Consider the following 16,137-nt stretch of genomic DNA (forward strand, 5'->3'; position numbering starts at 1 on the left):
CGATCACACTGAGACTCACAGAAACATGATCACACTGAGAACCATTGAAACACGACCACACTGAGACCCACAGAAACACGATCACACTGAGACTCACATAAACACGATCACACTGAGACTCACAGAAACATGATCACACTGAGACCCACAGAAACACGTCCACACTGAGACCCTACAGAAACACGATCAGACTGTGACCCACAGAAACATGATCACACTGAGACCCACAGAAACACGATCACACTGAGACCCTACAGAAACACGATCAGACTGTGACCCACAGAAACATGATCACACTGAGACCCACAGAAACACGATCACACTGCGACCGACTGAAACACGATCACACCGAGACCCACAGAAACATGATCACACTGACAACCACAGAAACACGATCACAGTGAGACCGACAGAAACATGACCACACTGAGACCCACAGAAACATGATCACACTGAGACCCACAGAAACACGATCACACTGAGACCCACAGAAACATGATCACACTGAGAGCAACAGAAACATGACCACACTGAGACCCACAGACACATGACCACACTGAGACCAACAGAAACATGATCACACTGAGACTCACAGAAACGCGACCACCCCGAGACCGACAGAAACACGACCACATTAAGACCGACAGAAAAACGATCACACTGAGATCATGGCAAATTAACCACATTCGGACGCACAGAAACCATGATCACACTGAGACCCACCGAAACACGATCACACTGAGACCCAAAGAACCACGACCACACTGATCCGACAGAAACACGATCACACCGAGACTCACAGAAACACGATCACACTGAGACCCACAGAAACACGACCACACTGTGACCCACAGAAGCACGACGAAATGAGACCCACAGAAACACGACCACACTGAGACTGACAGAAATTCGAGCACACTGAGACCCACAGAAACACGATCACACTGAGACCCACAGAAACATGACCACACTGAGACCCACAGAAACACGATCGCACTGAGACCGACAGAAACACGATCACACTGAGACCAACAGAACCATGACCACACTGAGACCCACAGAAACAGGACCACACTGAGACCGACAGAAACACGACCACACTGAGACCAATAGAAACAGGATCAAACTGAGACCAATAGAAACAAGATCACACTGAGACCCACAGTAACATGATCACACTCAGGCCTACAGAAACAAGATCACACTGAGACCAACAGAAACACGATCACGCTGAGACCCACAGAAACACGAAGACACTGAGACCTACAGAATCACGACCTCACCGCGACCCACAGAAAGACGACCACAAGGAGACCGACAGAACCTCGACCACACTGAGACCAACAGAAACACGATCACACTGAGACACAAAGATACACGATCACACCGAGACCCACAGAAACACGACCACACTGAGACCAACAGAAACACGACCACACTGAGACTCACAGAAACATCACCACACTGAGACCCACAGAAACACGACCAATCTAAGACCTACAGAAACATGAGCGCACTTAGAACCACAGAAACAAGACCACACTGAGACCCACTGAAACACAATCACACTGAGACCGACAGAAAAACGACCACACTGAGATCCACAGAAACACGATCACACTGAGACTCACAGAAACATGATCACACTGAGACCCATTGAAACAAGTCACACTGAGACTCACAGAAACACGATCACTCTGAGATCCATTGAAACACGACCACACAGAGACCTACAGAAACACGACCACACTGAGACTCACAGAAACACGATCACACTGAGACTCACAGAAACATGATCACACTGAGAACCATTGAAACACGATTTCACTGAGACCGACAGAAACACGATCACACTGAGACCCACAGAAACACCATCACACTGAGACTCACATAAACACGATCACACTGAGACTCACAGAAACATGATCACACTGAGACCCAGTGAAACACGACCACACTGAGACCCACAGAAACACGTCCACACTGAGACCCACAGAAACATGCTCACACTGAGACCAACAGAAACACGATCACACGGAGACACAAAGACACACGATCACCTTGAGACCGACAGAAACACGATCACACCGAGACCGACAGAAACATGACCACACTGAGACCCACAGAAACACGACCACACTGAGACCCACAGAAACACGATCACACTGAGACCCAAAGACACACGATCACACTGAGACCGACAGAAACACGATCACATCGAGACACACAGAAACACGACCACACTGATCCGACAGAAACATGACCATACTAAGACCGACAGAAACATGACCACACTGAGATCCACAGAAACACGACCACACTGAGACCGACAGAAACATGATCACACTGAGACTCACAGAAACACGATCACACTGAGACCCACAGAAACACGATCACACTGAGACTCACATAAACACGATCACACTGAGACTCACAGAAACATGATCACACTGAGACCCACAGAAACACGTCCACACTGAGACCCTACAGAAACACGATCAGACTGTGACCCACAGAAACATGATCACACTGAGACCCACAGAAACACGATCACACTGAGACCCTACAGAAACACGATCAGACTGTGACCCACAGAAACATGATCACACTGAGACCCACAGAAACACGATCACACTGCGACCGACTGAAACACGATCACACCGAGGCCCACAGAAACATGATCACACTGACAACCACAGAAACACGATCACAGTGAGACCGACAGAAACATGACCACACTGAGACCCACAGAAACATGATCACACTGAGACCCACAGAAACACGATCACACTGAGACCCACAGAAACATGATCACACTGAGAGCAACAGAAACATGACCACACTGAGACCCACAGACACATGACCACACTGAGACCAACAGAAACATGATCACACTGAGACTCACAGAAACGCGACCACCCCGAGACCGACAGAAACACGACCACATTAAGACCGACAGAAAAACGATCACACTGAGATCATGGCAAATTAACCACATTCGGACGCACAGAAACCATGATCACACTGAGACCCACCGAAACACGATCACACTGAGACCCAAAGAACCACGACCACACTGATCCGACAGAAACACGATCACACCGAGACTCACAGAAACACGATCACACTGAGACCCACAGAAACACGACCACACTGTGACCCACAGAAGCACGACGAAATGAGACCCACAGAAACACGACCACACTGAGACTGACAGAAATTCGAGCACACTGAGACCCACAGAAACACGATCACACTGAGACCCACAGAAACATGACCACACTGAGACCCACAGAAACACGATCGCACTGAGACCGACAGAAACACGATCACACTGAGACCAACAGAACCATGACCACACTGAGACCCACAGAAACAGGACCACACTGAGACCGACAGAAACACGACCACACTGAGACCAATAGAAACAGGATCAAACTGAGACCAATAGAAACAAGATCACACTGAGACCCACAGTAACATGATCACACTCAGGCCTACAGAAACACGATCACACTGAGACCAACAGAAACACGATCACGCTGAGACCCACAGAAACACGAAGACACTGAGACCTACAGAATCACGACCTCACCGCGACCCACAGAAAGACGACCACAAGGAGACCGACAGAACCTCGACCACACTGAGACCAACAGAAACACGATCACACTGAGACACAAAGATACACGATCACACCGAGACCCACAGAAACACGACCACACTGAGACCAACAGAAACACGACCACACTGAGACTCACAGAAACATCACCACACTGAGACCCACAGAAACACGACCACACTGAGACCCACAGAAACACGATCACACTGAGACCAACAGAAACACGATCACACTGAGACCCAAAGACACACGATCATACTGAGACCGACAGAAACACGTTCACACCGAGACCCACAGAAACACGACCACACTGATCCGTCAGAAACAAGACCACACTAAGACCGACAGAAACATGACCACACTGAGACCCACAGAAACACGACCACACTGAGACCGACGGAAACACGACCACACTGAGACCCACAGAAACATGATGACACTGAGTCTCACAGAGACACGATCACACTGAGACTCACAGAAACATGACCACACTGAGACTGACAGAAATGCGATCACACTGAGACCCACAGAAACACGACCACACTGAGACCGACAGTAACACGACCACACTGAGACTCACAGAAACACGACCACACTGAGACTCACAGAAACACGATCACACTGAGACCCACAGAAACACAATCACACTGAGACTCACAAAACATGATCACACTGAGATCCAGTGAAACACGATCACACTGAGACCCACAGAAACACGACCACAAAGAGACTCACAGAAACACGACCACACTGAGACTGACAGAAACACGATCACAACGAGACCCACAGAAACAGGACCACACTGATCCGACAGAAACACGATCACACTGAGACCCACAGAAACACGACGAAGTGAGACCCACAGAAACACGACCCCTCTAAGACCACACTGAGACGAACTGAAACGGGATCACACTGAGACCCATAGAAACGCGATCACACTCAGACCGACAGAAACACGATCAGGCCGAGACACACAGAAACACAATCACGCTGAGATTCACAGAAACATGATAACACTGAGACCCATTGAAACACGACCACACTGAGACTTACGGAAACACAACCACACTGAGACTCACAGAAACATGATTACACTGAGACCCACACAAACACGACCACACTGAGACTCACAGAAACATGATCACACTGAGACCCACAGAAACATTATCACACTGAGACCGACAGAAACATGATCACACTGAGGCCCACAGAAACACGACCACACTGAGACCGACAGAAACATGATCACACTGAGACCGACAGAAACATTATCACACTGAGACCGACAGAAACGTTATCACACTGAGACCGACAGAAACACGATCACACTGAGGCCCACAGAAACACGACCACACTGAGACCGACAGAAACATGATCACACTGAGACCCACAACACACGACCACACTGAGACCGACAGAAACATGATCACACAGAGACCCATTGAAACACAGTCACACTGAGGCCCACTGAAACGCGATCACACTGAGACCCACTGAAACGCGATCACACTGAGACCCATTGTAACATGATCACACTGAGACCTACAGAAACACGACCACACTGAGACTCACAGAAACACGATCACACTGAGACCCACAGAAAAACGATCACACTGAGACCCATTGAAACACGACCACACTGAGACCCACAGAAACACTACGACACTGAGACCGAAAGAAACACGACCACACTGAGACCCACAGAGACACTACGACACTGAGACCGAAAGAAACACGACCACACTGAGACCGACAGTAACACGATCACACCGAGACCCACAGAAACACGATCACACTTAGACCGACAGAGACACGACCACCCTGAGACCCACAGAAACACGACCACACTGAGACCCACACAAACACGACCAAGTGAGACCCATAGAAACATGACCACTCTAAGACCGACAGAAACATGACCGCACTGAAACCCACAGAAACACGACCACCCTGAGACCGACGGAAACATGACCACACTGAGACCCACAGAAACACGACCACACTGAGATCCACAGAAATGCGACCACCCCAGACCGACAGAAACACGACCACATTAAGACCGACAGAAAAACGATCACACTGACACCATGTCAAATTGACCACATTGGGACCCACAGAAACACGATCACACTGAGACCGACAGGAACACGACCACACTGAGACCCACAGAAACATGATCACACTGAGACCCACAGAAACATGATCACACTGAAACTCACAGAAACACGACCACACTGAGACTCACAGAAACACGATCACACTGAGACCCACAGAAACACGATCACATTGAGACTCACAGAAACACGATCACACTGAGACTCACAAAAACATGATCACACTGAGATCCAGTGAAACACGATCACACTGAGACTCACAGAAACACGACCACACTGAGACTGACAGAAACACGATCACAACGAGACCCACAGAAACAGGACCACACTGATCCGACAGAAACACGATCACCTCGAGACCGACAGAAACACGATCACACTGAGACCCACAGAAACACGACGAAGTGAGACCCACAGAAACACGACCACTCTAAGACCACACTGAGATGAACTGAAACGGGATCACACTGAGACCCACAGAAACGCGATCACACTCAGACCGACAGAAACACGATCAGGCCGAGATACACAGAAACACAATCACGCTGAGATTCACAGAAACATGATCTCACTGAGACCCATTGAAACACGACCACACTGAGACTTACAGAAACACAACCACACTGAGACTCACAGAAACATGATTACACTGAGACCCACACAAACACGACCACACTGAGATTCACAGAAACATGATCACACTGAGACCCACAGAAACATTATCACACTGAGGCCGACAGAAACACGATCACACTGAGGCCCACAGAAACACGACCACACTGAGACCCACAGAAACACGACCACACTGAGACCGACAGAAACATTATCACACTGAGACCGACAGAAACACGATCACACTGAGGCCCACAGAAACACGACCACACTGAGACCGACAGCAACATGATCACACTGAGACCCACAGACACACGACCACACTGAGACCGACAGAAACATGATCACACTGAGACCCATTGAAACATGATCACACTGAGACCCACAGACACACGACCACACTGAGACCGACAGAAACATGATCACACTGAGACCCAAAGAAACACGATCACACTGAGACCCACTGAAACGCGATCACTCTGAGACCCACTGAAACGCGATCACATTGAGACCCATTGGAACGCGGCCACACTGAGACCTACAGAAACACGACCACACTGAGACTCACAGAAACACGACCACACTGAGACTCACAGAAACATGATCACACTGAGACTCACAGAAACACGAACACACAGAGACTCACAGAAACATGATCACACTGAGACCCATTGAAACACGGCCACACTGAGACTCACAGAAACATAATCACACTGAGACTCACAGAAACACGATCACACAGAGACTCACAGAAACATGATCACACTGAGACTTACAGAAACACGAACACACCGAACCCACAGAAAAACGATCACACTGATCCAACAGAAACATGACCACACTAAGACCGACAGAAACATGACCACACTGAGACCCACAGAAACAAGACCACACTGAGACTCACAGAAACACGATCACACTGAGACTCACAGAAACATGATCACACTGAGAACCATTGAAACACGACCACACTGAGACCGACAGAAACACAATCACACCGAGACCCACAGAAACACGACCACACTGATCCAACAGAAACATGACCACACTAAGACCGACAGAAACATGACCACACTGAGACCCACAGAAACAAGACCACACTGAGACTCACAGAAACACGATCACATTGAGACTCACAGAAACACGACCACACTGAGACTCACAGAAACACGACCACACTGAGACCGACAGAAACACGACCACACTGAGACCCACAGAAACACGATCACACTGAGACTCACATAAACACAATCACACTGAGACTCAAGAAACATGATCACACTGAGACCCAGTGAAACACAACCACACTGAGACCCTACAGAAACACGATCAGACTGTGACCCACAGAAACATGATCACACTGACAACCACAGAAACACGATCACAGTGAGACCGACAGAAACATGACCACACTGAGACCCACAGAAACATGATCACACTGAGACCGACAGAAACACGATCACACTGAGACCCACAGAAACATGATCACACTGAGACCCACAGAAACAAGACCACACTGAGACTCACAGAAACACGATCACACTGAGACTCACAGAAACATGATCACACTGAGAACCATTGAAACACGACCACACTGAGACCGACAGAAACACGATCACACCGAGACCCACAGAAACACGACCACACTGATCCGACAGAAACACGGTCACCTCGAGACCGACAGAAACACGATCACACTGAGACCCACAGAAACACGACGAAGTGAGACCCACAGAAACATGACCACTCTAAGACCACACTGAGATGAACTGAAACGGGATCACACTGAGACCCACAGAAACGCGATCACACTCAGACCGACAGAAACACGATCAGGCCGAGATACACAGAAACACAATCACGCTGAGATTCACAGAAACATGATCTCACTGAGACCCATTGAAACACGACCACACTGAGACTTACAGAAACACAACCACACTGAGACTCACAGAAACATGATTACACTGAGACCCACACAAACACAACCACACTGTGACTCACAGAAACATGATCACACTGAGACCCACAGAAACATTATCACACTGAGACCGACAGAAACACGATCACACTGAGGCCCACAGAAACACGACCACACTGAGACCCACAGAAACACGACCACACTGAGACCGACAGAAACATTATCACACTGAGACCGACAGAAACACGATCACACTGAGGCCCACAGAAACACGACCACACTGAGACCGACAGCAACATGATCACACTGAGACCCACAGACACACGACCACACTGAGACCGACAGAAACATGATCACACTGAGACCCATTGAAACATGATCACACTGAGACCCACAGACACACGACCACACTGAGACCGACAGAAACACGATCACACTGAGACCGACAGAAACACGATCACACTGAGACCGACAGAAACACGATCACACTGAGACCAACAGAAACATGACCACACTGAGACCCACAGAAACAGGACCACACTGAGACCGACAGAAACACGACCACACTGAGACCAATAGAAACAGGATCAAACTGAGACCAACAGAAACAAGATCACACTGAGACCCACAGTAACACGATCACACTCAGGCCTACAGAAACACGATCACACTGAGACCCACAGAAACACGATCACACTGAGACCCACAGAAACACGATCACGCTGAGACCCACAGAAACACGACCACACTGAGACCCACAGAAACACGACCACACTGAGACCCACAGAAACACGACCACACTGAGACCCACAGAAACACGATCACACTGAGACCAACAGAAACACGATCACGCTGAGACCCAAAGACACACGATCACACTGAGACCGACAGAAACACGATCACACCGAGACCCACAGAAACACGACCACACTGATCCGACAGAAACACGACCACACTAAGACCGACAGAAACATGACCACACTGAGACCCACAGAAACACGACCACACTGAGACCAACGGAAACACGACCACACTGAGACCCACAGAAACATGATGACACTGAGACTCACAGAGACACGATCACACTGAGACTCACAAAAACATGACCACACTGAGACTGACAGAAACGCGATCACACTGAGACCCACAGAAACACGACCACACTGAGACTCACAGAAACACGATCACACTGAGACTCACAGAAACACAATCACACTGAGACCCACAGAATCACGATCACATTGAGACTCACAGAAACACGATCACACTGAGACTCACAAAAACATGATCACACTGAGATCCAGTGAAACACGATCACACTGAGACCCACAGAAACACGACCACACTGAGACTCACAGAAACAAGACCACACTGAGACTGACAGAAACACGATCACAACGAGACCCACAGAAACAGGACCACACTGATCCGACAGAAACACGATCACCTCGAGACCGACAGAAACACGATCACACTGAGACCCACAGAAACACGACGAAGTGAGACCCACAGAAACACGACCACTCTAAGACCACACTGAGACGAACTGAAACGGGATCACACTGAGACCCACAGAAACGCGATCACACTCAGACCGACAGAAACACGATCAGGCCGAGACACACAGAAACACAATCACGCTGAGATTCACAGAAACATGATCACACTGAGAACGACAGAAACATTATCACACTGAGACCGACAGAAACACGACCACACTGAGACCGACAGAAACATTATCACACTGAGACCGACAGAAACATGATCACACTGAGACTCACAGAAAGACGACCACACTGAGACCGACAGAAACATGATCACACTGAGACCCATTGAAACACGACCACACTGAGACTTACAGAAACTCAACCACACTGAGACTCACAGAAACATGATTACACTGAGACCCACACAAACACGACCACACTGAGACTCACAGAAATATGATCACACTGAGACCCACAGAAACATTATCACACTGAGACTCACAGAAACACGACCACACTGAGACTCACAGAAACATGATCACACTGATACTCACAGAAACACGATCACACAGAGACTCACAGAAACATGACCACACTGAGACCCATTGAAACACGGCCACACTGAGACTCACAGAAACATAATCACACTGAGACTCACAGAAACACGATCACACAGAGACTCACAGAAACATGATCACACTGAGACTTACAGAAACACGAACACACCGAACCCACAGAAAAACGATCACACTGATCCAACAGAAACATGACCACACTAAGACCGACAGAAACATGACCACACTGAGACCCACAGAAACAAGACCACACTGAGACTCACAGAAACACGATCACACTGAGACTCACAGAAACATGATCACACTGAGAACCATTGAAACACGACCACACTGAGACCGACAGAAACACGATCACACCGAGACCCACAGAAACACGACCACACTGATCCAACAGAAACATGACCACACTAAGACCGACAGAAACATGACCACACTGAGACCCACAGAAACAAGACCACACTGAGACTCACAGAAACACGATCACACTGAGACTCACAGAAACACGACCACACTGAGACTCACAGAAACATGATCACACTGAGAACCATTGAAACACGACCACACTGAGACCCACAGAAACACGATCACACAGAGACTCACATAAACACGATCACACTGAGACTCAAGAAACATGATCACACTGAGACCCAGTGAAACACGACCACACTGAGACCGACAGAAACACGATCAGACTGTGACCCACAGAAACACGATCACATTGAGACTCACAGAAACACGATCACACTGAGACTCACAAAAACATGATCACACTGAGATCCAGTGAAACACGATCACACTGAGACTCACAGAAACACGACCACACTGAGACTGACAGAAACACGATCACAACGAGACCCACAGAAACAGGACCACACTGATCCGACAGAAACACGATCACCTCGAGACCGACAGAAACACGATCACACTGAGACCCACAGAAACACGACGAAGTGAGACCCACAGAAACACGACCACTCTAAGACCACACTGAGATGAACTGAAACGGGATCACACTGAGACCCACAGAAACGCGATCACACTCAGACCGACAGAAACACGATCAGGCCGAGATACACAGAAACACAATCACGCTGAGATTCACAGAAACATGATCTCACTGAGACCCATTGAAACACGACCACACTGAGACTTACAGAAACACAACCACACTGAGACTCACAGAAACATGATTACACTGAGACCCACACAAACACGACCACACTGAGACTCACAGAAACATGATCACACTGAGACCCACAGAAACATTATCACACTGAGGCCGACAGAAACACGATCACACTGAGGCCCACAGAAACACGACCACACTGAGACCCACAGAAACACGACCACACTGAGACCGACAGAAACATTATCACACTGAGACCGACAGAAACACGATCACACTGAGGCCCACAGAAACACGACCACACTGAGACCGACAGCAACATGATCACACTGAGACCCACAGACACACGACCACACTGAGACCGACAGAAACATGATCACACTGAGACCCATTGAAACATGATCACACTGAGACCCACAGACACACGACCACACTGAGACCGACAGAAACATGATCACACTGAGACCCATTGAAACACGATCACACTGAGACCCACTGAAACATGATCACACTGAGACCCACTGAAACGCGATCACACTGAGACTCACAGAAACACGACCACACTGAGACTCACAGAAACATGATCACACTGAGACTCACAGAAACACGATCACACAGAGACTCACAGAAACATGATCACACTGAGACCCATTGAAACACGGCCACACTGAGACTCACAGAAACATAATCACACTGAGACTCACAGAAACACGATCACACAGAGACTCACAGAAACATGATCACACTGAGAACCATTGAAACACGACCACACTGAGACCCACAGAAACACGATCACACAGAGACTCACATAAACACGATCACACTGAGACTCAAGAAACATGATCACACTGAGACCCAGTGAAACACGACCACACTGAGACCGACAGAAACACGATCAGACTGTGACCCACAGAAACACGATCACATTGAGACTCACAGAAACACGATCACACTGAGACTCACAAAAACATGATCACACTGAGATCCAGTGAAACACGATCACACTGAGACTCACAGAAACACGACCACACTGAGACTGACAGAAACACGATCACAACGAGACCCACAGAAACAGGACCACACTGATCCGACAGAAACACGATCACCTCGAGACCGACAGAAACACGATCACACTGAGACCCACAGAAACACGACGAAGTGAGACCCACAGAAACACGACCACTCTAAGACCACACTGAGATGAACTGAAACGGGATCACACTGAGACCCACAGAAACGCGATCACACTCAGACCGACAGAAACACGATCAGGCCGAGATACACAGAAACACAATCACGCTGAGATTCACAGAAACATGATCTCACTGAGACCCATTGAAACACGACCACACTGAGACTTACAGAAACACAACCACACTGAGACTCACAGAAACATGATTACACTGAGACCCACACAAACACGACCACACTGAGACTCACAGAAACATGATCACACTGAGACCCACAGAAACATTATCACACTGAGGCCGACAGAAACACGATCACACTGAGGCCCACAGAAACACGACCACACTGAGACCCACAGAAACACGACCACACTGAGACCGACAGAAACATTATCACACTGAGACCGACAGAAACACGATCACACTGAGGCCCACAGAAACACGACCACACTGAGACCGACAGCAACATGATCACACTGAGACCCACAGACACACGACCACACTGAGACCGACAGAAACATGATCACACTGAGACCCATTGAAACATGATCACACTGAGACCCACAGACACACGACCACACTGAGACCGACAGAAACATGATCACACTGAGACCCATTGAAACACGATCACACTGAGACCCACTGAAACATGATCACACTGAGACCCACTGAAACGCGATCACACTGAGACTCACAGAAACACGACCACACTGAGACTCACAGAAACATGATCACACTGAGACTCACAGAAACACGATCACACAGAGACTCACAGAAACATGATCACACTGAGACCCATTGAAACACGGCCACACTGAGACTCACAGAAACATAATCACACTGAGACTCACAGAAACACGATCACACAGAGACTCACAGAAACATGATCACACTGAGACCCATTGAAACACGGCCACACTGAGACTCACAGAAACATAATCACACTGAGACTCACAGAAACACGATCACACAGAGACTCACAGAAACATGATCACACTGAGACTTACAGAAACACGAACACACCGAACCCACAGAAAAACGATCACACTGATCCAACAGAAACATGACCACACTAAGACCGACAGAAACATGACCACACTGAGACCCACAGAAACAAGACCACACTGAGACTCACAGAAACACGATCACACTGAGACTCACAGAAACATGATCACACTGAGAACCATTGAAACACGACCACACTGAGACCGACAGAAACACGATCACACCGAGACCCACAGAAACACGACCACACTGATCCAACAGAAACATGACCACACTAAGACCGACAGAAACATGACCACACTGAGACCCACAGAAACAAGACCACACTGAGACTCACAGAAACACGATCACACTGAGACTCACAGAAACACGACCACACTGAGACTCACAGAAACATGATCACACTGAGAACCATTGAAACACGACCACACTGAGACCCACAGAAACACGATCACACTGAGACTCACATAAACACGATCACACTGAGACTCAAGAAACATGATCACACTGAGACCCAGTGAAACACGACCACACTGAGACCGACAGAAACACGATCAGACTGTGACCCACAGAAACACGATCACATTGAGACTCACAGAAACACGATCACACTGAGACTCACAAAAACATGATCACACTGAGATCCAGTGAAACACGATCACACTGAGACTCACAGAAACACGACCACACTGAGACTGACAGAAGCACGATCACAACGAGACCCACAGAAACAGGACCACACTGATCCGACAGAAACACGATCACCTCGAAACCGACAGAAACACGATCACACTGAGACCCACAGAAACACGACGAAGTGAGACCCACAGAAACACGACCACTCTAAGACCACACTGAGATGAACTGAAACGGGATCACACTGAGACCCACAGAAACGCGATCACACTCAGACCGACAGAAACACGATCAGGCCGAGATACACAGAAACACAATCACGCTGAGATTCACAGAAACATGATCTCACTGAGACCCATTGAAACACGACCACACTGAGACTTACAGAAACACAACCACACTGAGACTCACAGAAACATGATTACACTGAGACCCACACAAACACGACCACACTGAGACTCACAGAAACATGATCACACTGAGACCCACAGAAACATTATCACACTGAGGCCGACAGAAACACGATCACACTGAGGCCCACAGAAACACGACCACACTGAGACCCACAGAAACACGACCACACTGAGACCGACAGAAACATTATCACACTGAGACCGACAGAAACACGATCACACTGAGGCCCACAGAAACACGACCACACTGAGACCGACAGCAACATGATCACACTGAGACCCACAGACACACGACCACACTGAGACCGACAGAAACATGATCACACTGAGACCCATTGAAACATGATCACACTGAGACCCACAGACACACGACCACACTGAGACCGACAGAAACATGATCACACTGAGACCCATTGAAACACGATCACACTGAGACCCACTGAAACGCGATCACACTGAGACCCACTGAAACGCGATCACACTGAGACCCATTGGAACGTGGCCACTCTGAGACCTACAGAAACACGACCACACTGAGACTCACAGAAACACGACCACACTGAGACTCACAGAAACATGATCACACTGAGACTCACAGAAACACGATCACACAGAGACTCACAGAAACATGATCACACTGAGACCCATTGAAACACGGCCACACTGAGACTCACAGAAACATAATCACACTGAGACTCACAGAAACACGATCACACAGAGACTCACAGAAACATGATCACACTGAGACTTACAGAAACACGAACACACCGAACCCACAGAAAAACGATCACACTGATCCAACAGAAACATGACCACACTAAGACCGACAGAAACATGACCACACTGAGACCCACAGAAACAAGACCACACTGAGACTCACAGAAACACGATCACACTGAGACTCACAGAAACATGATCACACTGAGAACCATTGAAACACGACCACACTGAGACCGACAGAAACACGATCACACCGAGACCCACAGAAACACGACCACACTGATCCAACAGAAACATGACCACACTAAGACCGACAGAAACATGACCACACTGAGACCCACAGAAACAAGACCACACTGAGACTCACAGAAACACGATCACACTGAGACTCACAGAAACACGACCACACTGAGACTCACAGAAACATGATCACACTGAGAACCATTGAAACACGACCACACTGAGACCCACAGAAACACGATCACACTGAGACTCACATAAACACGATCACACTGAGACTCAAGAAACATGATCACACTGAGACCCAGTGAAACACAACCACACTGAGACCCTACAGAAACACGATCAGACTGTGACCCACAGAAACATGATCACACTGACAACCACAGAAACACGATCACAGTGAGACCGACAGAAACATGACCACACTGAGACCCACAGAAACATGATCACACTGAGACCGACAGAAACACGAT

General features: G+C 48.3%; 1 protein-coding gene across 2 annotated transcripts in view; it reads right to left on the minus strand.

Annotated features, from left to right (window-relative positions):
- LOC122552265 (noelin-2) overlaps positions 1 to 16,137 on the minus strand; it is a 472,756-nt gene that overhangs the window by 122,489 nt on the left and 334,130 nt on the right. The window lies entirely within an intron of this gene.

The sequence above is a fragment of the Chiloscyllium plagiosum genome, unplaced genomic scaffold, assembly GCF_037043375.1.
Source record: "Chiloscyllium plagiosum isolate Xiang-an unplaced genomic scaffold, Cpla_swu_hap1 HiC_scaffold_45, whole genome shotgun sequence".
NCBI classification, from domain to species: Eukaryota; Metazoa; Chordata; class Chondrichthyes; order Orectolobiformes; family Hemiscylliidae; genus Chiloscyllium; species Chiloscyllium plagiosum.